This window comes from Chroicocephalus ridibundus, chromosome 5 (assembly GCF_963924245.1).
Source record: "Chroicocephalus ridibundus chromosome 5, bChrRid1.1, whole genome shotgun sequence".
Lineage (NCBI taxonomy): Eukaryota > Metazoa > Chordata > Aves > Charadriiformes > Laridae > Chroicocephalus > Chroicocephalus ridibundus.
Genome location: NC_086288.1, coordinates 58,050,993 through 58,072,920, shown reverse-complemented (window position 1 = coordinate 58,072,920; position 21,928 = coordinate 58,050,993). Strand labels below are relative to the sequence as shown.

The 21,928-nt window shown below is 40.5% G+C and overlaps 1 long non-coding RNA gene across 1 annotated transcript in view; it reads right to left on the bottom strand.

The window, feature by feature from the left end:
- Window positions 1-21,928, bottom strand: part of LOC134516544 (uncharacterized) — an 83,254-nt gene that overhangs the window by 20,427 nt on the left and 40,899 nt on the right. The window lies entirely within an intron of this gene.

Here is a 21,928-nt window from a genome sequence, read left to right as displayed (position 1 = left end):
CAAGACTCTGTGATGGCCCATACTCTGTAGAAAAAAACCAAGATTCTTCTTGCTCTTTCTGTCTCCCAATCAATCCTGAATTCCTCTCTGTCTCGTGTTCCTGTTGCAATAGGATGAGAGGAGCATGTCCGCTCCCCAAAAGACTAACATTTGGTGGCCTGGGACTGCCTTGAGTCACCAGCAAAACCTTGATTCTTCCTGGCTTTCAGCCTTGTAGAGAGGCTGAGAAGAAAGCAGAGATCAGACTTTCTGCAAGATTACTGTGGCCATTAAGTAAGTCAGCAGAAAAAAAGGAGGATACACATCTTGTTTCGGTCACCTTTAAATAGAAAGGATAATCACAGCTGCTGCTCCTGTCAGACTTTTCTACTGTCTTGAGTTCCCTCCAAGGTTCTAGACAAGGGAACACAGTTTGCGGACTATGGTTGGATGCAGGAATGAATGATATGCCAAAGTGCTAACTGACTTGTGGATGAGGTCTGCTAGCGCAGCAGTTCCGAGTAGTGCATTATTCAACACCGGATACCTTGAAAACTAAAATAACAAGCTGCCGAGGGAGTTTTGACACCCCTTGGGTTAAACAAAAACTTAAAAAAGATTTTCAAGATTACACTTTTCTGTTTAGGTACCTAAATTCTGCCTAAATCCCATGTCGGGAATCTAAGTCCTTTTTTAATTTGGCTCTAGGTACTTTCCTCCATTGGGACATACTATATGGTCCTTAAAATACAGCAGCTCATCTGTTTGAATTTTACTAGCTAACTCTCATTGCAATGATTATCTGATCCCACTGTATTGATAGAAAACATATGCTTCGGGCAATACCATAAAATTCACAACCAGTGAGTTTTACAGACACCGAAGAAAACACCCAGATAAATCTTGAGTCTTTAGTGTGTACAGTAAGTAGGTAATTTCATTTCTCACTTGCCACTGATTTATTCATTATAAGGATATTATTGAAAATAATTTTGAATTATTTATGAGGCTCATACAGGTTCAGTGTAATGTTGAGAAAATGTTAATTTACTGCAGAGAGTAGATGTGGCCCCAACTCTTGCAAGGAGAATTAGTTATCTTCTTTTAACAAATAAAAAATAGCACAGAAGACTTCTATATGCTTTTAGCTACTCAGTAGAGAATGAAAGGTATCACTCCCACTTTGTTTAGCTAACCTTCTGAGAAATCATTCCTGCTCTAGCAACTGTGCTTTTTTGGGTTGGTTGGTTGGTTGTTGTGCTAGCATCTTTGTGCAAAGCCTTAAAGATACTCCCAAACCACCAAAAATTTTCTGTTGCACATTAATAAATACAAACCTTTCTTAAACAGCCAATACTTCCAAATATAATCCCCAGTCCAGCACATATGCTGGTATATCCAACAGTGCTTGTTCTGTGAATGTTTTCTGTGGAAAATCAATTCAACCAGCAGGCTGAGCAAGAGAGGTTTATCTGCCCGCTTACTTGCACTATCTCAAGGGCCAAGTTCAAAACAGCGCTTTGAGTGCTGTGCTCAGGTTGAAATCTGCTTCCAGGTTCTGAGAATCCTCCAATCTGCATCTTAACAAATTTGAAAGTGGCTCCTGTGTGAGCGCAGGTAAATCTGGCTGTGCTCACATATTTTCTGCATCAGAGCGTAAGGCTATTAACCAAAGTGCCAGGAACAGCGGGATTTACTTTCTGAATTGATCATGCATAAGAGCAAGGAGTTGTTGTCCACTGACAGTGACATAGTATTGAGAGCCAAAGTTTAACACCAGTTCTGAAACTCTTTGAATAGTTAGGGGCTCCCAGGAGTCTAGGGGAATGCATGCAAGGCCCTACCATATTCTGCTGGGATACTGCTGTTGATTTCTGAGATTCCTAATTGCCTAATTAAGGCAGAAGGAGTACCTGTGCCAGGCTGTTCTGTTTAACATATGCTGTATAACAGTCCTAATTTATTTAATTTAAATATAGAGTATTTTATAGAAAATATTCAACATTAGCCTTATCTTCCAGCACTTTGTTTTAGTTCTAGTATTGCTTCCCAAATTGAAGAGCTAATTATCTTCCCTGCATAGCCATTACAGATTCTGTTCAGCTTGCCAGGAACCTTGTTTTTTACAAACTAAACTAAATTAGCTGCTGGAATCCTTTGCTCTCAGATTTTTAGATCGCTGTCACAGTTCTCAGGAGCCTTCTAACTTCCCAGTGCCTCCCTTGAACTAACCAAGAATCCTAGCAGAGACCCAATGGCATGGTGTCCTCACCTAACCAACTCTCTTCCTTCTTCATATTCGTGCTTTTTCTAACAAGCATACTGGGTCTTGTTGGCCAAAACATTGGCAATTTCTGTTCATGTCATTCTCCAACAGAGACTCTTCCTCAGTCCTGTTTCCATCCAGCGGTTATCAGTTTAGAGTCCCACATACTGTCTGGGAGTTTATGACCTTCATTCCTAGGACAAAGTTCAAAGAACTCTGGATCACTCACTTGCAGACAGTTGCTCGTAACTTTTCCAAACTATACTAACACAAAACATTTGATTTTACTTTTACTTGCAGGGAAGATGAATGATGGCTCTGTTTTAACTTTTTTATTTGCACTCCAATATCAATAATGTTTAATTTGCCAGGAATATTGTCTTTCGTTCTTATCCTTCCAACATATACGTTAATGATGTCATTGAAAGCCATCCAAGCCAAGTGAAATAACACTGTATAGCCAACTGTTTTCCTGCAATTTGTTTTAAGAATAAAATGGCTTTTATTGCCCAATCATACTACTTATGCTATTGCAAAATGTATAATTCTGAAGATAAAGCTGACCAGATGCGGCTACACTGCTTTCCCTCTGTTATACCTGCTACATAAGTATACATTTATAGGTTCACAATGAGCTGGGATGAAGTGATTCATCCCTGAAAATTGCAATTAAGGAAACTGAGCCTGTCAATAGAGGAATGAACACTTGTTTGTTAATCACGTTTGTATCATTAAAATTCATCTGTTGCTCAAACAGAGCAACTTACAAAAAAAAAAAAAAAGAGTTGTATGCACGCACAGAATACTTCACTGTTACAGCTACACATCCCTCCAGCCAATCGTAAGCACCATTTACACATATTGGTAGTTCTTTCTAACTCATGACACTTTTAAGGCTTAAGACATAGCAGCGGTAGATTGTTCTTGGTGAGCATTTCACCCCAAGTGGAAGGCAGAAATGGCTTGGCCACCTTCTTAGTCACAATGGGCTGAATCACAACCTCAAAACAGCCTCTCCTTGCCTGTACCTTAACTTCATAAGCATCATTATCCACCGACTAGGCAGGGCTGACTTCTCTGTGCATGCCAAGGTATCTCTTAGAGCAGAGTCTCCCTAACCTGGCCAATGTCACCTCATTATTCCTTGTTGTGTTGCTTATCACCAGTTTCCACTGCCACAAGAGCAGAGCCAAAGAGCATCCTTAAAAACCAGCAAACCCAGCACCATTTATTTGGGGAAAGAAAAGACAGTAGTTCATATTTAATATTGGTTTATTATCTGTCTACTTAAGGTTTTGTATTACTCCTGTCATTGCAGCATCTGAGCGTTTTACACATAAAAAGGTTTGGCATTAGTTTAATTCCCAGAGGACCGCATGGAGCCTCTGCACTGCTCCCTGCTACTATGTTCAATAGCCAGGATTTCCAAAGGGCCTGTGGGTTTAGGTGCTTCACTCTCACTGAAACTGAACGTAATTTTTGCACTTCAGTCCTTTAGGCTCTTTTGAAAGCCCCTTCCCGTACCCTTTCTAGCAAAGAAGGAAAACTGTGACAAACAGCCAGTGTGCAGCACAGAAAATATTAGTGGGCTGAGGATTTTCCTTTGTGCTCCCATTAGCTTTTGCCCTTAGTTTTCCCTCACCCTTGCAATTCTCTCTGAAATCTGTGGAGGGCATGTGGTAAGAGAAAGGAAATTTGTTCCTTCTTGACAAATGACAAAGTAACACTCCTTCCCAAGGCTTTACCCAGGGAAGGTGCTGCCTGCACCCGAGGAGGAGGCCATTACCACCCAAGCCCATCCTTTGAATGTCTCTAGCCCCACTCCATCCCAAAGAGCCAGAAAGAGAAGGAATAGTGACTGCCTAATATGCAAATTTAGGCTACGTGTTGCCAGTGGCAGCTTTTGGGCACACTTAAAGAAACCATTTAACAGCACATAACAGCACTGCACAACACATCAGGAGAGGAACAAACCATATTCCACTGAAGCTGCAGGGGGATATGTAGATAAGACGAATGTAATTACCAGAGTGGTAATTTAGTCAGGATGCTAATACTCCTAATCTGGCCAAAAAAAATCCCCTCACGCCCTCAAGGGATATTAATGAACAGAAGTGGTTAAAACCTCAAGTTTTATGTCTTGTTTGAAAGATCAACACAGTTGTTCTGGACTAGACAGTGTAAAACTTTCCATAAAATAAAATGACAAACAAATCATTATTTGATTTTATATCCACTAGGAGCAATAAACAGAGAGGCCTCACAGCTTCTGCAGCGTCTGAGTAATTCTAAAAATTTCAGGACTGTAGCGTGTAAGTGGTAAAACATCTGTTCAGTGCAGAGGGTTGTATATATTCTTTGGAGGTTTTTTTGTCATCTCTGGCTGATAAATAGTTTTGGAGCTCACACTGTATAGAAATGGCTAAACGGAGAGTTTACTTCTTCAATGTCTTGTTTGACTCTTAAAAGTGCAACTATCGTGTCTTCAGGCTCGTTTTCACTCCTAGGTTTCAATATTTTTAAATTGTTTGAAAAGCTTTTTATGTTAAAATATTACGGCCTGTTTTACAGATAATAGATACTACATGCCATGACTCTACCTCACTCCTAAGTCTTTGGACGTGATGTTTCTAAAGGGTTAGCATTATTATCTACATAGGCAGACCCTGAAATTGTATGCAGATTTAAGAAACCTGTGTTGTTTGTAGGGCTGGAGAACAGATCTGGGTTCTTGGTTGAGTATATTACACAAATACTGGCATGGCTTTAAAAATAAACAGATTTGGAACTGGGAGTGCTATCAGAGCTGCCCAAGGTCTTCCTACTTGTCTGGCTTCAGATTTCTCTGAAAAAGGGTGGTTTAGGTTGGCCACCGGTTTCATAGCAGTCTAGAGCTTATGCTTCAGTGACTACAGAACCTGAGTTTATGTGACATTCCTTTACGGTAGAAATGCAATTGGTTAGTGTCACCTATTGGCACTATTGAAAAATCTCTCCACTAGACTAACATATCTCACTTCTAATCCAGATTGTATGTTTTATAATTTGAATGATTACATTGTGAAATACCAAACTATACTACACAGACTAGTAAAGAGGGAGAATTTATAGTAAGATTTGCTTAACTTTCCAGAGAGGAGACTCTGAATTTTAGTGAATCAATGAGTTTACCTCACTTTTCTCATTCAGGTCTCGTTTTACAGTGACAGCAAATAGAGAATGAAAAGGGTGAGAAGGAAAAAGTCTTTTAGCCTCAAAAAGAACTTTTCACCTAGAAAAGGTGCAGTAACCAATTCCCTTGCAAGAGTTTGTATTTTCCTACCAAGCACCTCCCAAAAAAAGCAAAATTTAACACCCTGCAGAAGGGAAATGGGTGCAGAAAGAACTGCCATACTTGCCACAGAGATTTCTCTTTCAAAATGCTCTAGTACTAACAACATGGTTTGCATGGCTATAAAGCATAATTCTCCACGATGTAGCAGACTTCCTTGCTTCTGCAACAGGCACTAGTGACATATGTTATGTCACTTGAGACAGATGAATTAAACTTATGTTGCTATTTGGAACTTGTTCACATCTATCTGAATTGTTTACAGAGGGGAAAAAACAACGTCTTGCAATAAATTTGTGGAGCAATATACTGCTACATAGGACGGTGGGGATATGTCATAGTTTCTCCTCTAGAATCTGAAAATATATTGTTCAGCTGCTTATAAAATCTCAGGCGCACTTCTCTCAGGATATGCATTGTCTTGCACGTACTACTGTTTGTTATTTATTAATTGCAGCTTCTCACCAGGGACATTACCTAACAGTGTAGGAGTAAGTTTTCAATATGAGATTGACCTGTGACTTGCAAGGGTGAAAAGTTAATGAAGTCGGCAGGAGTAACCAGAATGAGAGGGGGCTTTTAGAACTCTCACGCTTTTAAAATCCTCTCAGAGTAAAATTAATTCACTGACTCTTCTCACCTCTGCAAGCCACATTGATGGCAAAGAGATAGTGGGTAAGAAAAGGAATATATTTCCCGAGGTTCTGAATTATTTTGTATACAGGTCATTCATGTTTATGTAATCTGGACATACTGCAGGCATCATATTTCAGTGTATCTAACACAGAGCCTCTCTCCAGTAGGAACCTTAAGTGTCAGATGCTCCCTTTGATACCGTGGCACTCAATATTTTTTTTCTGAATTTTTCTTGGAAAAAATCTGTCTAATTTCAAAATAAGCAGGACTAGAGTGGTGAGTGATGAGGGGATTTTTTTAGATCAGTTTCAGTGAGAGGAGGCTTCGGGATAGGAATGTTGTGAAGTGATTTCATTATCTTTTGGGAGCCTGATATACTGCTAGCAGTGGTATTTAGGCTATAGGTAGATTTCATGCTGCAGATGCTTCAGTTGAGCAGGAGAAACAAACTCTGGGAAAGGAGGAGAACTAACTGCTGCAACACCCGAGTGTACAGAGCAGATGAGAGCAACCACCAGTGGGAGAAGACTTATTTAACCTGAATATATATCACAGCACCACCTCCTAAAGAGATTTCTATACAGCTCTGAGCAAAATAACAAGTTGTTTTTCTTGGAAGTTAATCTCTCATCTTTCTCTCCTCCTCCAGCACCTTGCTATTACAATACATCAAGATTCAGGTTGCTAAAGCTACTGGGCAAATGGATCCCCTTAGAGTGATTGGAACCAAAGTCAGGGAATTCCAGTAACCAGCCTGCTTCTTTTTGAGACTTACAGAGGTTTAGCATAGGATATAAAAAAAAGAAAAACATAGTACACCCAGCACCAAAATACAGAGAAAATCAGTTAGCTTTTAAAAGGTAGTCAAAGGTACTAATCCTATTTTCAGCACTTTGTGTAATCACCATGAACTAAATGGCCATTAGAGCACCTTTCTAACAGAAACTAATACGGGAAATAGCCACGCAAACCCATTTCTTCCCAGCCACCATGAATACTGAAACGCAAGGGGAAGAAAATAGCTTAAATCCTATTAAGACAATGATCCCTACACATTCCAGTCCAAGATTAATTCTTTCCCACAAGGGCATATACTACATGATTTCAACCACCTTTTCAAAAGAAAAAAGAAAGACATCATGAAGAAGAAGGAGAAAAGACCCAATTCCTTAAACATACACTTAACTTTAAGTACATGTGCAATATTCAGCAAAGCAGAAGCATAAGTATAGATTTGGTCTTTAATCATCTGTTGATTAAGCTCTATGCCGATTTGAAGAGTTCTGCAGTATGCAGATGCGTGAAAAAGTTAAAGGGTTAGCTTTTTAAAGGGCCAAGTTAAACAAGATATAATTATGGATTCACTTAGTCTTTTCATTCCACTTCAAAGCTTCCACGTGTGGGAAGGATTTTGGCAGGCTAGAGTCAGCTTTGGTGTCTCATTTAACTTGACTTTTTTCAATGACCAACCCTTTTCTAATATGCCTAATTCTTTGACATACCATGGGACAAATTCTGCTTACTAACTTCAAACAAGTCACACTGATACCATTTGGCCCAACCTATTTATACGGATGAGCCATTATTTTTCTAATTTGGGTTTTATTGCTAGCATAAAATCTTTAAAACTGCAGACAGAGAGCAAGCTTTAAGGCATTGTAAGAAAAGAAAAAGGCCCAGGACCATATGCTGTGAATCCTTTATCTTAATATCTAATAATAAACCCACAGGTAATAACATGGCCTGTGAAACCTAGCTAGGTGCTTAATTAAAAAGCAAGATCAAAGGTCATTGTTTCATTTAGAATACAAATCTCTTCCTTTGAAACTGTAAGGGAGGGGGCAGCGTTCAATAGCCTGAAATGCAATGCTTTGGTTCATCGGTCCCATGCTAACCCTACCGCAAGGTCGCCATAGCTGGAATGCACCAAGCATGTCGGTCCCCTCTCTAATGACTTTTTAAGGATGGCATCTTGCGTTTGCGCTTTCTGAGCCCGATGTCACAAGCTGCAGACTGATACCAGCTGGAGGAAGGGCTGCAAGATCAAGGCAAGTACCATCAGCATCAGTACTCTCCACCAGGAGAAAGGGGAACTCCAGCATGTGCAGTGCAGGGGTGGGCAAGGGTCTTTTACAATAAAAGGTACCTTCATAGGTTATGACAGCAAATACTTTTCCTAATTCAGCATAAAAGGGAAAGCAGGTCATGACACTACTAAAAATCTTGCGTTTAATGACAGCTGTAGCACAGGTAGCATATTAAGTACAATAGTGGGCAAGATGTTATCAGTCATATGTGAAAGATAAGACTAGGCTTGTCATAATACTAAAAAAAAAAATCTCTGTGCGGCCCAAAATTTGTTCCTTGTACAACTTCAAGATTTCAATGAGAACACCTCAAACATGTTTGATAACTTGAATTTAGTATGAGTTAATACTCTCATTTAACTCAGACAAACTACAATATACTTCAAATATGCAACCTTAATATATACAAATTCAGAAAAGCAAAGAAACTATCTGGGTTTTTTTGCCTGCGTGGTCTCTTCTGAACCTTCTGCTTCAACAGCAACTGCCCACTGACATTCTTTCCCCAGGGAAAAAAAAGTACCAGCCATAACACAAAGCTTACTGATTGAAAGTATCTATAAAATCCTAAACTAAGTTGATCATCTATTGCTTTAATTAACCTTTGCCACAGTGTACAACAAAATTTAAATAAATGTAGACCAACCTTGTTGATCTACAGTATCCTGATGATGTAGATCCGTTACAGAAGTAGATTTTGATCCCCAGGATTAATTTCCTCCCATTGCTGACAGCACTCACACTGGAAATTAAATATCCTGAAAGCAGACAGTTTGCTTCCAGAGATTTTAGAGGAAGAGGCCTTTGGTTTGGCCTGAAGCTTTCAAATTTTTCAAGACTGTGCATCTCAGTCAGCTTACCCCATGTCTCATTCGTTGTGAAATAGCACCTCTTTCTGCCACATTGCAATCTGAGGAAGAAGCTAGCAAGGGGTAGGTTTTTTCCTTTATTTGCAGTTCTCCTTCCCTCACCTAATGGGATTAATATCCATCCCTCATTACCGTAGCAGCCCAAGCCTAAGGGTTTGTGAAAATTTGAGACATTAGCTCTATTACTTCTATTCATTTCTAACTACACTGAATGAAACTTTTTTCCTTCTTAACACTGACACCAATTAGTAGTCATTTTTTTCTAAGCATGGTTTTGTGTTGTCTGGCAAAACATGCCATTCTCTTGATCTCAACATGTAGAGTATCTCTTCTAGTACAGCATAAAGATGGTTGGTGGCTGTTGAATGTTAGAAGCAGCTATCACAATGCTCTTCGCTATTTTTTGCATTTCTGACAGTTGTTTTCATTTTTATGCTTGTCTTGATCCACTGTCCCATCATTAAAATCAATATGTCGTGGCACATATACTCTGTTATCATATAAGTCATCTGAATAGTTAGCTGATGATGTCTTTATTTGCCTTCAACATCACTCTCTGTGGTTTGCATGGTTCTGGGCATGGATGTTTTATTTTAAATAATAATTGAAATCACTGCATAAAATTTGTGATTAATATAGTTGTGAATTATTCCAGGAGCACTAGACACTGGTGAATAATGGAAAAATATATTTTCTGAATAATTTATTTGAAAGATATAAGAACTGTACAATAAATTATTCAACTAATATGATTCAACTGGTCTTTAGTCATTTTTAAGGTAGCTTGTGCTCCCTCTACTGGATGATAAGCTGCTTCCAAAGGAACTAAAAAACTGTGGAGTCATGATTTCAGAATTGTTTTTAAAAATATCTAGAAATACTTAGCTAGAGGACAGTGGATTTTTCAATATTGATACTTAAACTCAGAAGGGCATTTCTTATTGGGCAACCATCTTTTAAAAGGCCAAGTTTTAGAGCCAATTGCTTGTCAATGTAGGTTGAATTCAGAAAAATCAATAAATATTATTCCTTAAGTACTATCTGACACTCAGTGATGAACTACGGCTTGACCAGGGTGGGCAAAGGTATAAGGCACCATTTCTGCAAGTGATGATCGGTGGCATTCGTTGACCATGGGAATGTCTGGATGCATGCAGGACCTCAAGCTTTGCAATCTTAATGCTGGTCAAAGTCTTCAATAAATATTTCACTGTCTAAACATAATCTATTAAAATATTAATGATAGGAAGTGGTGAGTAGATGTCGATGCCATCAGGCATGGGATGGGCACTGACCCAGCTCAGCCTGCTCATCTAGGTGATCCCCTGCACGCAAGAGAAAGCATCCTGTCCTCACCCCAGTCCTGACCACGGCAGCAGGTTTGATGTGTGTCATACAGTAAGAAAAACAGGTTTCATTTACTGTCCCAATTAAGCTGCAATGATCAAGCATGGGGCTGCCTGGCAGACAGGATTATATCATTTGCACCATATTATCCCTTTTCCAGTTACTCAGCCCTCTTTGGACCTCCTTTTCCCTTCCCTGCAAATAAACAACTCATTCCAAATTACTTTTTCCGCATTGGTCCTACTTTTGCTGTATCAATACACAAATTCAGGCTGGCTTTTTTTTTTGTGGTTTCCCCAGTCATCTCAGCCTTCTATGGTATTTCTGATGTGCACTGTTGTCCTTGCAAGATGCCACCCTCTGAAGGCTCCCAACACTCCCCTCTAATTTCCCCTGAAGTTCAGCCCACTGTCAGATAACTTCTATAAAATCCAGGCATCCCTCACAGTGCCAACTGTAACCTTTGCCAGCCCCTTACATTGTTATCTGTCACATCCAGCAGTTTCCTAAGCCATGTCCAGTAGCTCTCCACATCCTGTGTGGTTGGCTTAACCTCAGCCCAGGGCACCACCGGCAGTCTACTCATAGTAATAATAATAAAACACTATGATCTGCTCATTCTTCTTCCTCAGTACGTGTTGCTCATCTTTTCTTGGCTGGCCCTTCAGATCTTTTGATTTCTGACTGCCAAAGATCCCAGGCCTGTTCAACATACCTCATCAGGCTCCACCAAAACCTCTCTCAAAGGCTAGCTAAAGAATGCTGTGGAGAAGCGTTGCAAAGTTTGTGATGAGCCTGATCCAACACATATTAAAGGACAGTCTTTCCATTTTCCTTTTCTCTAGACTTCAGTCATGTCCCTTGAGAGTAATTTATTCTGGAAAAAGCAAATTGCATCTAATTCTTAACTTACATTGAAATCAGTGTAACTTCAGTGAAGTCAGTGAAGTGAAATCAGCTAGGATAAATGAAAGAAAAATCAAGCCTGCTTTGTGGGACAGCAAAGAAAAGAAGTCCATAATTGCTAACATTAGAATTGGTTCTTCTAAGTGATGGACATCAAACAACTAAATATATTCAAAATCTATTCACTTGCATGTTACTTTCTTAACCCCATATGCCAATAAAATAGCATCATGCTACCAACCACACTGCTCTCAGCAGTCTTTAGATTACAGCTTTTATGGTGAGAGGATGGATGGCATCCCTTTGGAGAAATAAAACGAACAGGAAACATATTCATGGCTTCATAATCAGAAATTCAGAGTGGAAATCTTGAATTAATTTTCTTAGTTCAGATGTAGGATTGTATAAATGTTTGTCATTATTTCTAGTGCAAAAATGAAGAAAGATTCGTGTAAAGACAATTTGTCAGAATACTCATCACATTTCCATTATCTAGGAAAAATGTGACTTGGGATCCATTAAATACAAAAGAGTGAACAGCTAACTCATTTCCTGATAGTTATATCAAGATTACTTAGAGTAATATAGCAGTACAGTACATATAAAAGTGGTATAGATTTATTTATAATCACTCTAAAAATGGTGCTGAAGAGAGATTTTTGGCAAAAAGCAAAGAATGTGAGTTAAGATTAAGGGGCTTAAGTTTTTCCTGGCAAAATGATTCTATGTTTTGTAACTAATATAAATATTTTCATCGATATTAAGATTCTGGAATTCAAGCACAGCTAAAACAGTCCACTTTTTTTCTTTAATAACATCATTCTTGTTTTTCCTGCCTTGCTAAGTGCATTAATATCACTAGAACTCCTACTCGTTATTTCATTTAGCCCATTAGCTGGGAGAACCTTGAGTATGCAGGTATCTGTAGGTACACAGACAGTCTTGTTGCCTTCTTCAAATAATCTGTCTCTAAGAACATGAGGGCATTTAAGACTGAAAATGATAACTGCTTTTCCTTATTCATTTGATTTCTCTTAGAAGCAAGGCGGCCCATACTGGGATCAGGAGCTCCACTCTCTTCAGACCCAATTCAAAACCAGAACCAGACACCTTCAGAAATTATTGGAGAGTACATGTATGGCACTTGCACTCATCTCCAGTGGGCCCAGGTGCGTTGGAGGGACTGCGCATGTACGTTTTGCTCTGTTCAGAAGAGGTAGAGATGATGCATTTGAGATCAGTCACAGTTGTGGTGCACAAACAGGTCACCCACCAGGCACATGGCTCTTGAGTCCCTCACATTCTAGATGGCGTGAAACTGGCAGGTTGAGTCGCCTCGCCAGCAGTTGACAAGACAAGAATAAAGCCAAGTCAGCCAGTTAGAAACCTGCCAGGTGGCAGCCTTTACACTGTGGTGGCCATTTGACAGATGGGAAAATGCACCAGAGACAGAACAAATCCACCACACGGAGCATTTTCCAAGCAGGCATGGGAAATGGATTCATGCGCTCTGAGTCCCACTTGAATGCCATAACTACAAGGCCATTCTTCAGCTTGAAAAAAAGGAGATCAGGTTGGGAAAATATGGTATGGAAAATGCAAAGATACAAGACTCCACATAAAAGGACTAATATGAATAATATTTCATTTTGTCCAGGCTCGCACCAAAATTTTGGAGGAATTTAAGTCCACTTTTTTCTCACTGAAATATCTGAATTTCAGGAAACAGATTCAGAAATATTTCAAGGAATGAAATTCCAAATCTGGTCTAAAACTGAAAGTTCATATAAAAAGGCATCTTGTTACGGGTTTGAGAGGCAGCATTTTTCGTAGTCGTAAGGAACAGAGAAGCATTCACAGCACAAGCCGTTCCTTTCAGGACTGAAATAGAAGCCAACGCAACCCTTAGGTTATCATGTATTCAACAGCACTTTTTTTAGAGGAGTGCTCTTTGTCTGAAATCATCAGCTGTTACTATGGTTGCGAAACACTGCACTAAGACTTTTATGTTTGCATGTGAATTGTCAAATCCTAATAATATAGACTGAAATGTTATATGCCCCATGACTGCCTCAGACTGAAGTTTTGTGGATCATTATACCTCTACCCATTCATAGTCTTTCTCCGGATGAGGCTAGGTTTTGTCTGTGTTAGAAATGCTGGCGACCTTCTCTTTCACGAGCTCTTGTCCTTAGAGAAGGCACTTGAAATTTGGCAGGAAGGTGAGAAACTGAAGATTCGCAGCTGCAGTGGATGTTAAAAGAAGCAGAACTCCGAACATGTAAAATAAAGTATCATGTTACATACTTGAAAAAAACACCAATTTATTCTCTCTTTTACTTTATTCTCTCTGCACCTTTGTTTGACAACTGCAAAATGCAGGTGAGACTACTTATCTCTCAAAAGCATTGTGAAAATAAAGGAAAATTTGTGAAAAGCTAAAAATCTATACAAATAAACTGCACTAAAAAACCCATGAAAAATTAATGATTCCCTTTGTAGAAGAGGGTTTGAAAAATGTACAGTAAACAAAGCAGGGATGTCTACAAAGAACAAAGATGAAAAAGTATTTAATAATTACTGCCTAAACGAGCCTCGTCCTCTCTGTGTACTGAGGCACAGATTTAGGAGAGAAGGCATAGTATATGAAAATACTGGTATGTAATGAAGGCATGATAAAGATGTGTCATCGTGGTACTTGATATAGAAGACAGGCAAACGAATGTAATGCAGCCTGCAGGGACTCTGAAAACAAAATAGCCAGCTCCTCTAATGGCAGGTGGAGTTCTTAGGCATAAAAATGTCAACTGATATTACACATGGATATTACTTTCAGCTTCTCATCCAAACTTCACGAGCCTTTGATGTTAAGTAGGGACCTAGACATGAACTTTTTTCCTGATCTCCATAATAGATTGGTTCAATTCAGCTTCAGCAACCCAAGCACCATTGAAAATTTGGAAAAATTTGTATCCTGCTCCAATCATGACAAATCAGATCTTCCAGTCTCTGCCAAAAACTTTAATTTTGCAAGCCTACTAGTGAGATAATTAGGCACTCAATCCTTTCTTGAGCATTTCCACAGTTTTTGCTTCTTAGTCTTTATAGAAACATTGCGCAATACTATGAATTGTCTTAAAAACACATCAACTAAATTGTATAGTAGTATAACCATATTAGCTTATATACATACGTGTGTGTGTGTGTGTGTAGTTTGTGGTATGGAATAACAGAAAGCATTAAGAACTAAGGTTTTAGTTTGCTATTGTTGCTGTAGCATCCTAAGTCTGAAGATTTAGGCACCACGCTAGTTTCTCACCAGCTGCCTCGTAATCCTCTAAGCACCAAGGTCTCTGCCAGTAAAATCTCCTGATGCCTGGCTTGCTGGCCATGTAGATAGCTGAATCATCTATGGTACTGCAAAGCTACACAACATTCTCAGCCAGGAATTTCTCCACTACCTTATTTCTACACCACTGGTGGAGTATTGGGAACAATACACAGTACCAATGAGGATTTGCTGCTGTGATGGGGTGTCCCTCTTCAGTCGGCGATGAGCACTCACAGAGGGCATGAGAAAGTCAGGTGTGGCAGAGCAACAGAGCACTGCACAATGGACATCCATTTCTCCTGTCAGCTTTTCCTACTGAAGACCCAAGGCTTCCTGGAAATCCTTATCTCAGGCAACTTCAAGCGGGTCAACACCACACAGCAGAGTGTGCCCAAGTTAATGGGGACCCGAAAGCATATATCCACAAACATAATTATTCTGTTTTGGACTCAGCGTGGCTCATGTGAAGCGCAGTCTGTGAGTACCAGGCTCAACGGCAAAGAGAGCCATCTCAGGCATATCCACTCTCAAGGATTTCTACATAAACACCATCTCTTTTCATATTGTGTCAGCCATCAGGAAAGCTTATGGGCATCGAAGAGTCCTCTGGTTCCTTAGGAACAGAAATGGTCCTCTTCTTTACACTTTACATGGCCAGGAACACTTGACCTTAATACTGTACTAACCAGGTAAGTCTCTGACAGCACTTTTTGGCTGCAAACAGCAAATTCAATTATGTGTAAGTGTAAGAAAAAGATGCAACTTTTATATTATAAGAATGATTTCTCATGAAATCTGTTTTTTTTCATTGTAGCCTTTCTGATTCTCTTTTGACATTGCACAGTGGGTATGTAAGTCATTCATGCAACCGCTTAGTAAATACATATCTGAGGCATTTTTTAGATCTAGGATAAACTATACCAGTTTCTCTTTCTTCTGCTGTGAGGTTGCTTATATTAAGAGACCCTGTGACTCAGTTAATCTTTGCAAAGGAACCATTACATTGGTAATAAAATGGGAAATGAGCACACTGCAAACAACACCTCTATTCAGAGAGTCTAGAGATGCAAAACAATTTCAGAGAACTGTAGCCATTAGCAAAAATAGCAGATTACCTGTGACAGCTAACCAGATGTATGCACAATATCTTTGACAGAGCTTTCACAAAGAACAGTCAGCTGATTGTTAAAGAAAAATACGTAATGTTTTTTAAAAGAAATGCAACCAGGACGAACACTTTGGGAGGGTCAACATCAGCATGGACCTCCCAGGCTATAGAAAATTCACGGAAACTGCCCACAGCCTCCCTGGTGGGTACGGTCCTAACTGTGTGGTCAAGCAGCTCTTGCTCGTCTCCTCTTGCACCAGTCACAGGACTGGGAGTCAAAGGCATGAAGGAGACAGAAAGGAACAGGTAGGGGTTTGAAGAGCAATAGCTTCAGCAGTCTTTGGGGATCATTAGCATCTTGTGGGTGCTTTAAGTTTAGAATCATAGAATCAAAGAATGGCCTAGGTTGGAAGGGACTTTCAGATTATCTAGTCCAACCATCAACCTATATCTGACAAAAACCACCACTAAACCATATCTCTAAGCACTGTGTCTACCCGTCTTTTAAATACCTCCAGGGATGGTGTCTTAGCCACTTCCCTGGGCAGCCTGTTCCAAAAGTTTATGTGGATTCAAAATGCTGTCAAGCAAATTATGAGCAGAAAAATTCGCCAAGGGTTTCCAACCATGCACACACCATCTCTCATTCCTCAGGTCTCTGAACAGACATGTCCAGAGGCTGGGAGAGCATCATGGGGAGGCGTCACTGTCACACCTACTCTGTGCTTGTATTTCCCCCTAGATACCCACTGTCCACCACAGTCAGAGACTAGATGCTGGAAAAGCAGGGTCAGCGGTCCCAGCCTTACTGTGAAGGAGCTGCCAAGCGCTCCAACAGAGTCTGGGTTTCTCTAACTCTTGGCAGTGCCAGGGTAAGCAGCAAGACAGCCACAAGGAGCACGTAACTGTCCATACCCACCCAGCTCCATCGCCACAGCAAACGATTACCACAGCGATTCTGGACCAGGGCTCTTAAGGGAATTTGTGTCCAGGCACCAGCCACTTCTGCTAAATGCTGTCTGTGCGTGTCTCCTGGGGACAGCAAGAGAAAACTGGGGCCACCAACAACCTGCAGAAAGTACTAATCCTTCCTTTGCCGAGCCGAAGTCCATGCTAGCTGCTTGTTAGGGGAGAAACACCTCGTTTTTGTCGCAACTCCAATGACTCTTACAACACAGTGTGCTGTTTACCAGGGATGCTGAGCTCCTCACAGCCCAAGGAAAAGATTCTTACATTACTTACAAAAGTAACTGTAACACACAGGGCTCTTTGGAAGGCAACCTAGAAGCTGGACGGAGTGCAGCATGTCATGATTTTTACCACTTGTGGGTTATGCCTCTCCATGAGAGGTAGTCTCAGGCCAGGGATGCAGTTCAGGCCTTTCTACGTAAGTCTGTACGAAGAAGTCAGCAGTCCTCAGACTAGTGCTTGCAGCAAACGTAGTTAGCAACAAATACTAAAATGGTGAACACAACACCATAGATCATTCAGGCGCTGAATGATCTATTTATTAATCCTTAAATAATTTCACATCCTCCATCGCATAGGACTGTATGTCTAGTCTTCTCTATCAAGTATTACTTATGCCAGTTCATGTGGCATAATTGTGCTGCATAACTCTGGTTGAATTTGTTGGGATTTTGCTTGTTTCCCTTTTTCTGGTGACACCTGTATTCATGAATATTTTAGCACTTCTGTCAGAGATCCTTGTAGCCCTAGGAGACAATTATTATATTACAAGTGTATAGGTGAATGTTGCAATATGTAGGCCCTGGTCAAGCAGATTTTAAGTGTCTGGGATGATTCAAGCTCTTATATGGCTTACATACGTACGAACGTACTTGACAAACTTCACAATTTGTGATCTGGCTAGCACTGACCAGTAGCATGTAAGTGCTTGAGCTCCACTCACAATTATTCATGTAAAACCTATTGTAAGCCTTAATCATAGAATCATAGAATCTTCATGGTTGGAAAGGACCTTTGGGATCATCGAGTCCAACCATACACACACCAAAAAAAAAAAAGACAAACAAAACCAAAAAACCCCAACACCCCACAAACAAACAACCTACAATCTCTGCCACTAGAGCATGCCCTGAAACACCAAATCTAGATGTTTCCTAAATACCTCTAGGGATGGTGACACAACCACCTCCCTGGGCAGGCTGTTCCAGTGCCTGACCACTCTTTCAGTAAAGTAATTCTTCCTAATATCTAATCTAAACCTCCCCTGCCGCAACTTCAGACCATTAATGCTCATATTCTCACTAGTCATTAACATTGAAACACAGACTCACAGGAAAATTCAGATTGGGAGAGACCTCAAAAGGTCCCCAGTCCAACCTCCTGCTCAGAGCAGGGTCAGCTGTGGGAGCAGACCAAGTTGCTCGGGGCTGTATCATATGGGTCTGGAAAAACCCCAAGGATGGAGACTGCCCAGTCTCTGTGGGCAGCCTGTGCCACTGCTGGAATGTCCTCATGGGGCAAAAGATTCCCCTTACATCCATTCTGAATCACTCTTGCTTCAATTTCTGTTCTTCCTCATCCTCCAACCATGCATTGCTATGAGGAACCCAGCTCCGTTTCCTTGATGCTGTCCCCGTAGGTGCCTGGGGCTGCTGTTGGGTCCCTTCTCCAGGCTGAACCAGCCCAGACACCCCAGTCCCTCCTCGTAGGGCAAGCATTCCTGCCCTCGTGGCTGTCTTCCGCTGGCCTTGCTCTACTTTGTCAACTTCTTTTTTATATTGTGAATGAGACAAAAATAAGACTTAACTGTCAAAGGTATCTATAATTGGGGTGCTGATCTTCAACACTCCTGTGGGAATACTTAAACCAAAGCAGTCAGAACTGATGAAGTGGTCATGCCCTAAGTCAATGCTCAAACTCACTCTCATTTGATTTACAAAATAAGATTTGAAAAGTGACAATGTGGTTTTGTCACCATAAAACGACAGTCTCCTGGAGTTTCTGTTCAGTATCAGAAATGGAAAGCAGAGCTCCCAGCAATGTATCACAGTGACAGCTCACAAAACCCTCAGTTCAGTGGCAACAGAAATTTTTTCAAACACTTTTTGTCAATAGAATACTTCAAAAGCTTTCCTAATAAACCCTTGTGGTTTTTTCTTGCATAGAATATTGCAATTTTTTTTCTGGAAATTAGCTTTCTAGTGGGTGGCCTGTTTGCTGAACTTCTAAACTTTGAAGTCTGTGAAAACAAGGGGGATGGAGGGGAGGGAGATTACACACAGTGGAGTACAGGCTTATCTGAGGGCAGTTTTGTTCTAGAAAGCACTAGCCCAGAAGTACATTGATTTGGTAGAAGGAATAAGCAAAACAAACAAAGCAAAGCTACATTTTAAATTGCTTTTACTTTCAGGTAGCTCTAAATGACAGTAGTAAAAAATGATGCAGCTCCTTGTTTGACCTTTCAAATGCCTCAACTTCAGCTCTGGGTTTGTCCTGTTTATGATTGGTATTTAAGAATATTCCGGAAAATGCTTTTGTTGGTAGGAAATTTTGCCAGAAGAATAAATTTCATAGGTGGAAATTCAACTCCAGGAAGTCAATGGGGTCTCATTTTTGAAATTCACAGATGCCTGAGAAGAGCAGATTGAAAGTCATGTTCAGTTATTTGCACCTAAAACTTGTTTTGAAGAGTAATGCTATCCATCGAGAAACAGAAATGGTATCATATTCCCTATGTGAGCAAAAAAAACAGCTCAGTCTTCAATGATAAAAACATATGAAACTCAGCTAACTAACAGTGGATTTCTGAAATGCACATTTTGCAGACAGTACTTATTATAGGCTGTATCTCCTTTAAGATGTCAAGGGTGAAGATATCTTCACCTTTGCAGACTCTTCTGGATTTCACATAGGAGCTGTGTTATTTTTTTCAGAAGTATTCTTTTCTTAATCTTAAATTTTCTCTGGGTTGCTCTGTTTTCTGTGGTTGCTTTGCTCTTTTGGGGTTTGATTTTGGAAGGAAAGTAGAGCTTATTCTTTCTATGCCTTTCCCTCATTTTCATAGCAAGCATTCTTGCTTTTCCTTGTTTTATTGACTCAACCCACTTCCTTGATTTTTTTTTTTTAATATTGTTTCTGTTTATTTAGGATGTATTTTTCCTTTGGACTGTTTTCCCCCCTTCCCAATTACATCTTTTTCTTTCACGCTGTTTTTCTTTGCTCTGGCTTTCCACTTTGTTCCCCTGCTAGTATGTTTGTTTTTCAGATTGTGCAACTTCTTTAGGCTATGACTTCTATCAGCTGCGGGTACTGAGAGGAACGATATACAATGGACGGGTCCTCCGGGACCACTGTTTCAATGCACTGAGAATGCACCGAGGACTCAGGCAGACCTAATCATATCGCACAGTTTGATTGCAGTGTGATTACCCCGGGAAGAAGGGTTGTTTTCTTTCTCCCACCACAGAGATGTAGGTAGTCCGCACTGAATAAGAGAAAATTTGAATGACATCAGACAATTGAAATACTTTCTAAATAATGGATCCACATCCTGGCTATACAAAATAAGAATGTATTCTTATTATTGCTGAACTCCTCAGGAGCTATATTGAGCCCTCAGAAAGGCCCTTTCACATGGGAGCAGATGTGAAAAAGAAAGCATTTAAAGAAAATTAACTTTTTTTCCCCAGAGTTCTGGAGAGTAGATGTAAAATGGCAGCTTGGGAACATATACCGTAGTAACTGCTCTAACTCAGATATGTGCTTTATATAAATACACTCAGAAGAAAAGATGGTTATAAATGCATGGGTTATGATTTATCCTTATTTTAACATGGACCAAGATGAGATCCCCGTTTCTTTCTAGGAAAAGAGAAGTAATGAGAGGGAAAAAAGGAAAAAAAAAAAAAAAACCCAAACAAACCTATTAGGAAAAGGCTGTTATTTGTTTCAGCTACAAAGATTTCTTTTAGGGCTAGCTTTTACTGGACCCCCAACTGCACATGCACATTTAGACCCTAGGTCTCCAGCCTAAACAGAGGGATAAGACCCCATGCAAGAAGTAAGAAGGTACAGATCATTCCCCGTCAGCTACCAGCATCAGTGATGGGTGCGCTGGGCTACTGCTCTCCCACGAGAAGAGGAGAGAGGAAGGTGGCAGCCAGGCAGGGAGGTGCTGGTAGGATGAGAGTAATGTTGATAAGACCATATTGTTACACAGAGTGGCACGATGGTCCAGTAGCTAGCGCAGTAGCACAGAAGTTAAGATATGTGAGTTTAATTCCCTGCTCTATTACCCACCATTGCAATGGTGCTGGGAAAACCACAAGATCCTGTGTTTTGACAGTATTCAGGGGCCTGATTGCTACTAATTTCAAGGGGAATGAAATGCATAAATATTTTTTTCAATATCTGGATCTTGGTACCAAACCTTCCCACCTCTGGGACCCAGGCTGCTCTGCCTCCTCCTAGGGGCACCTGGGGATGAATGTGTCATGGACACATTGTGGACGTGTTCAGCATGCAGCTGGTGGAGGTTGTGTTTAGCATCTTTGTTGTCACAAAGAAATTAGTCATGGTGTAGTTACTAGGCATGAGTGAGTAGAGATGTCCTGAAGCACCAAGCTCTCCCCAGACCTCCTCCCACACTCCTACCTTGCTTATTAGCACACTTTGACAACGTACAATCTACCTAACAAATACCAGCCAGTCTAAGGGAAAGCTAAATGTTTTTGTCCTTAGTAAATTTGTGGGCGACTGAAGTAATATCCAAGTCTTATTGTATCTGGCTCCTGTCTCACAAATGCCATAGTTTTTGAGGTGATACTGAAGGAGAGGAGCAGCCCTGACAATTTTTGTCATGAAAGCTCATCAGATTGCTCGGGAATCTTACCATTCGATGCAGGAGACAGGCACGGTTAGTGGAGCTGATGGGACATATCCCATAAAAGACAAAAGGAGCATGGCGGAGCTCTGCAGGATACTAAGTTGAGAGGTCAGGTTTGCGTCCCCTCTGAGACAGGAAGGCCAGTGGTGGTCCATGAGGGATGCTCCAGCTGAGGGTCTGCAAGGTGGCAGGGGGGGACCACGTTGAGGGACCA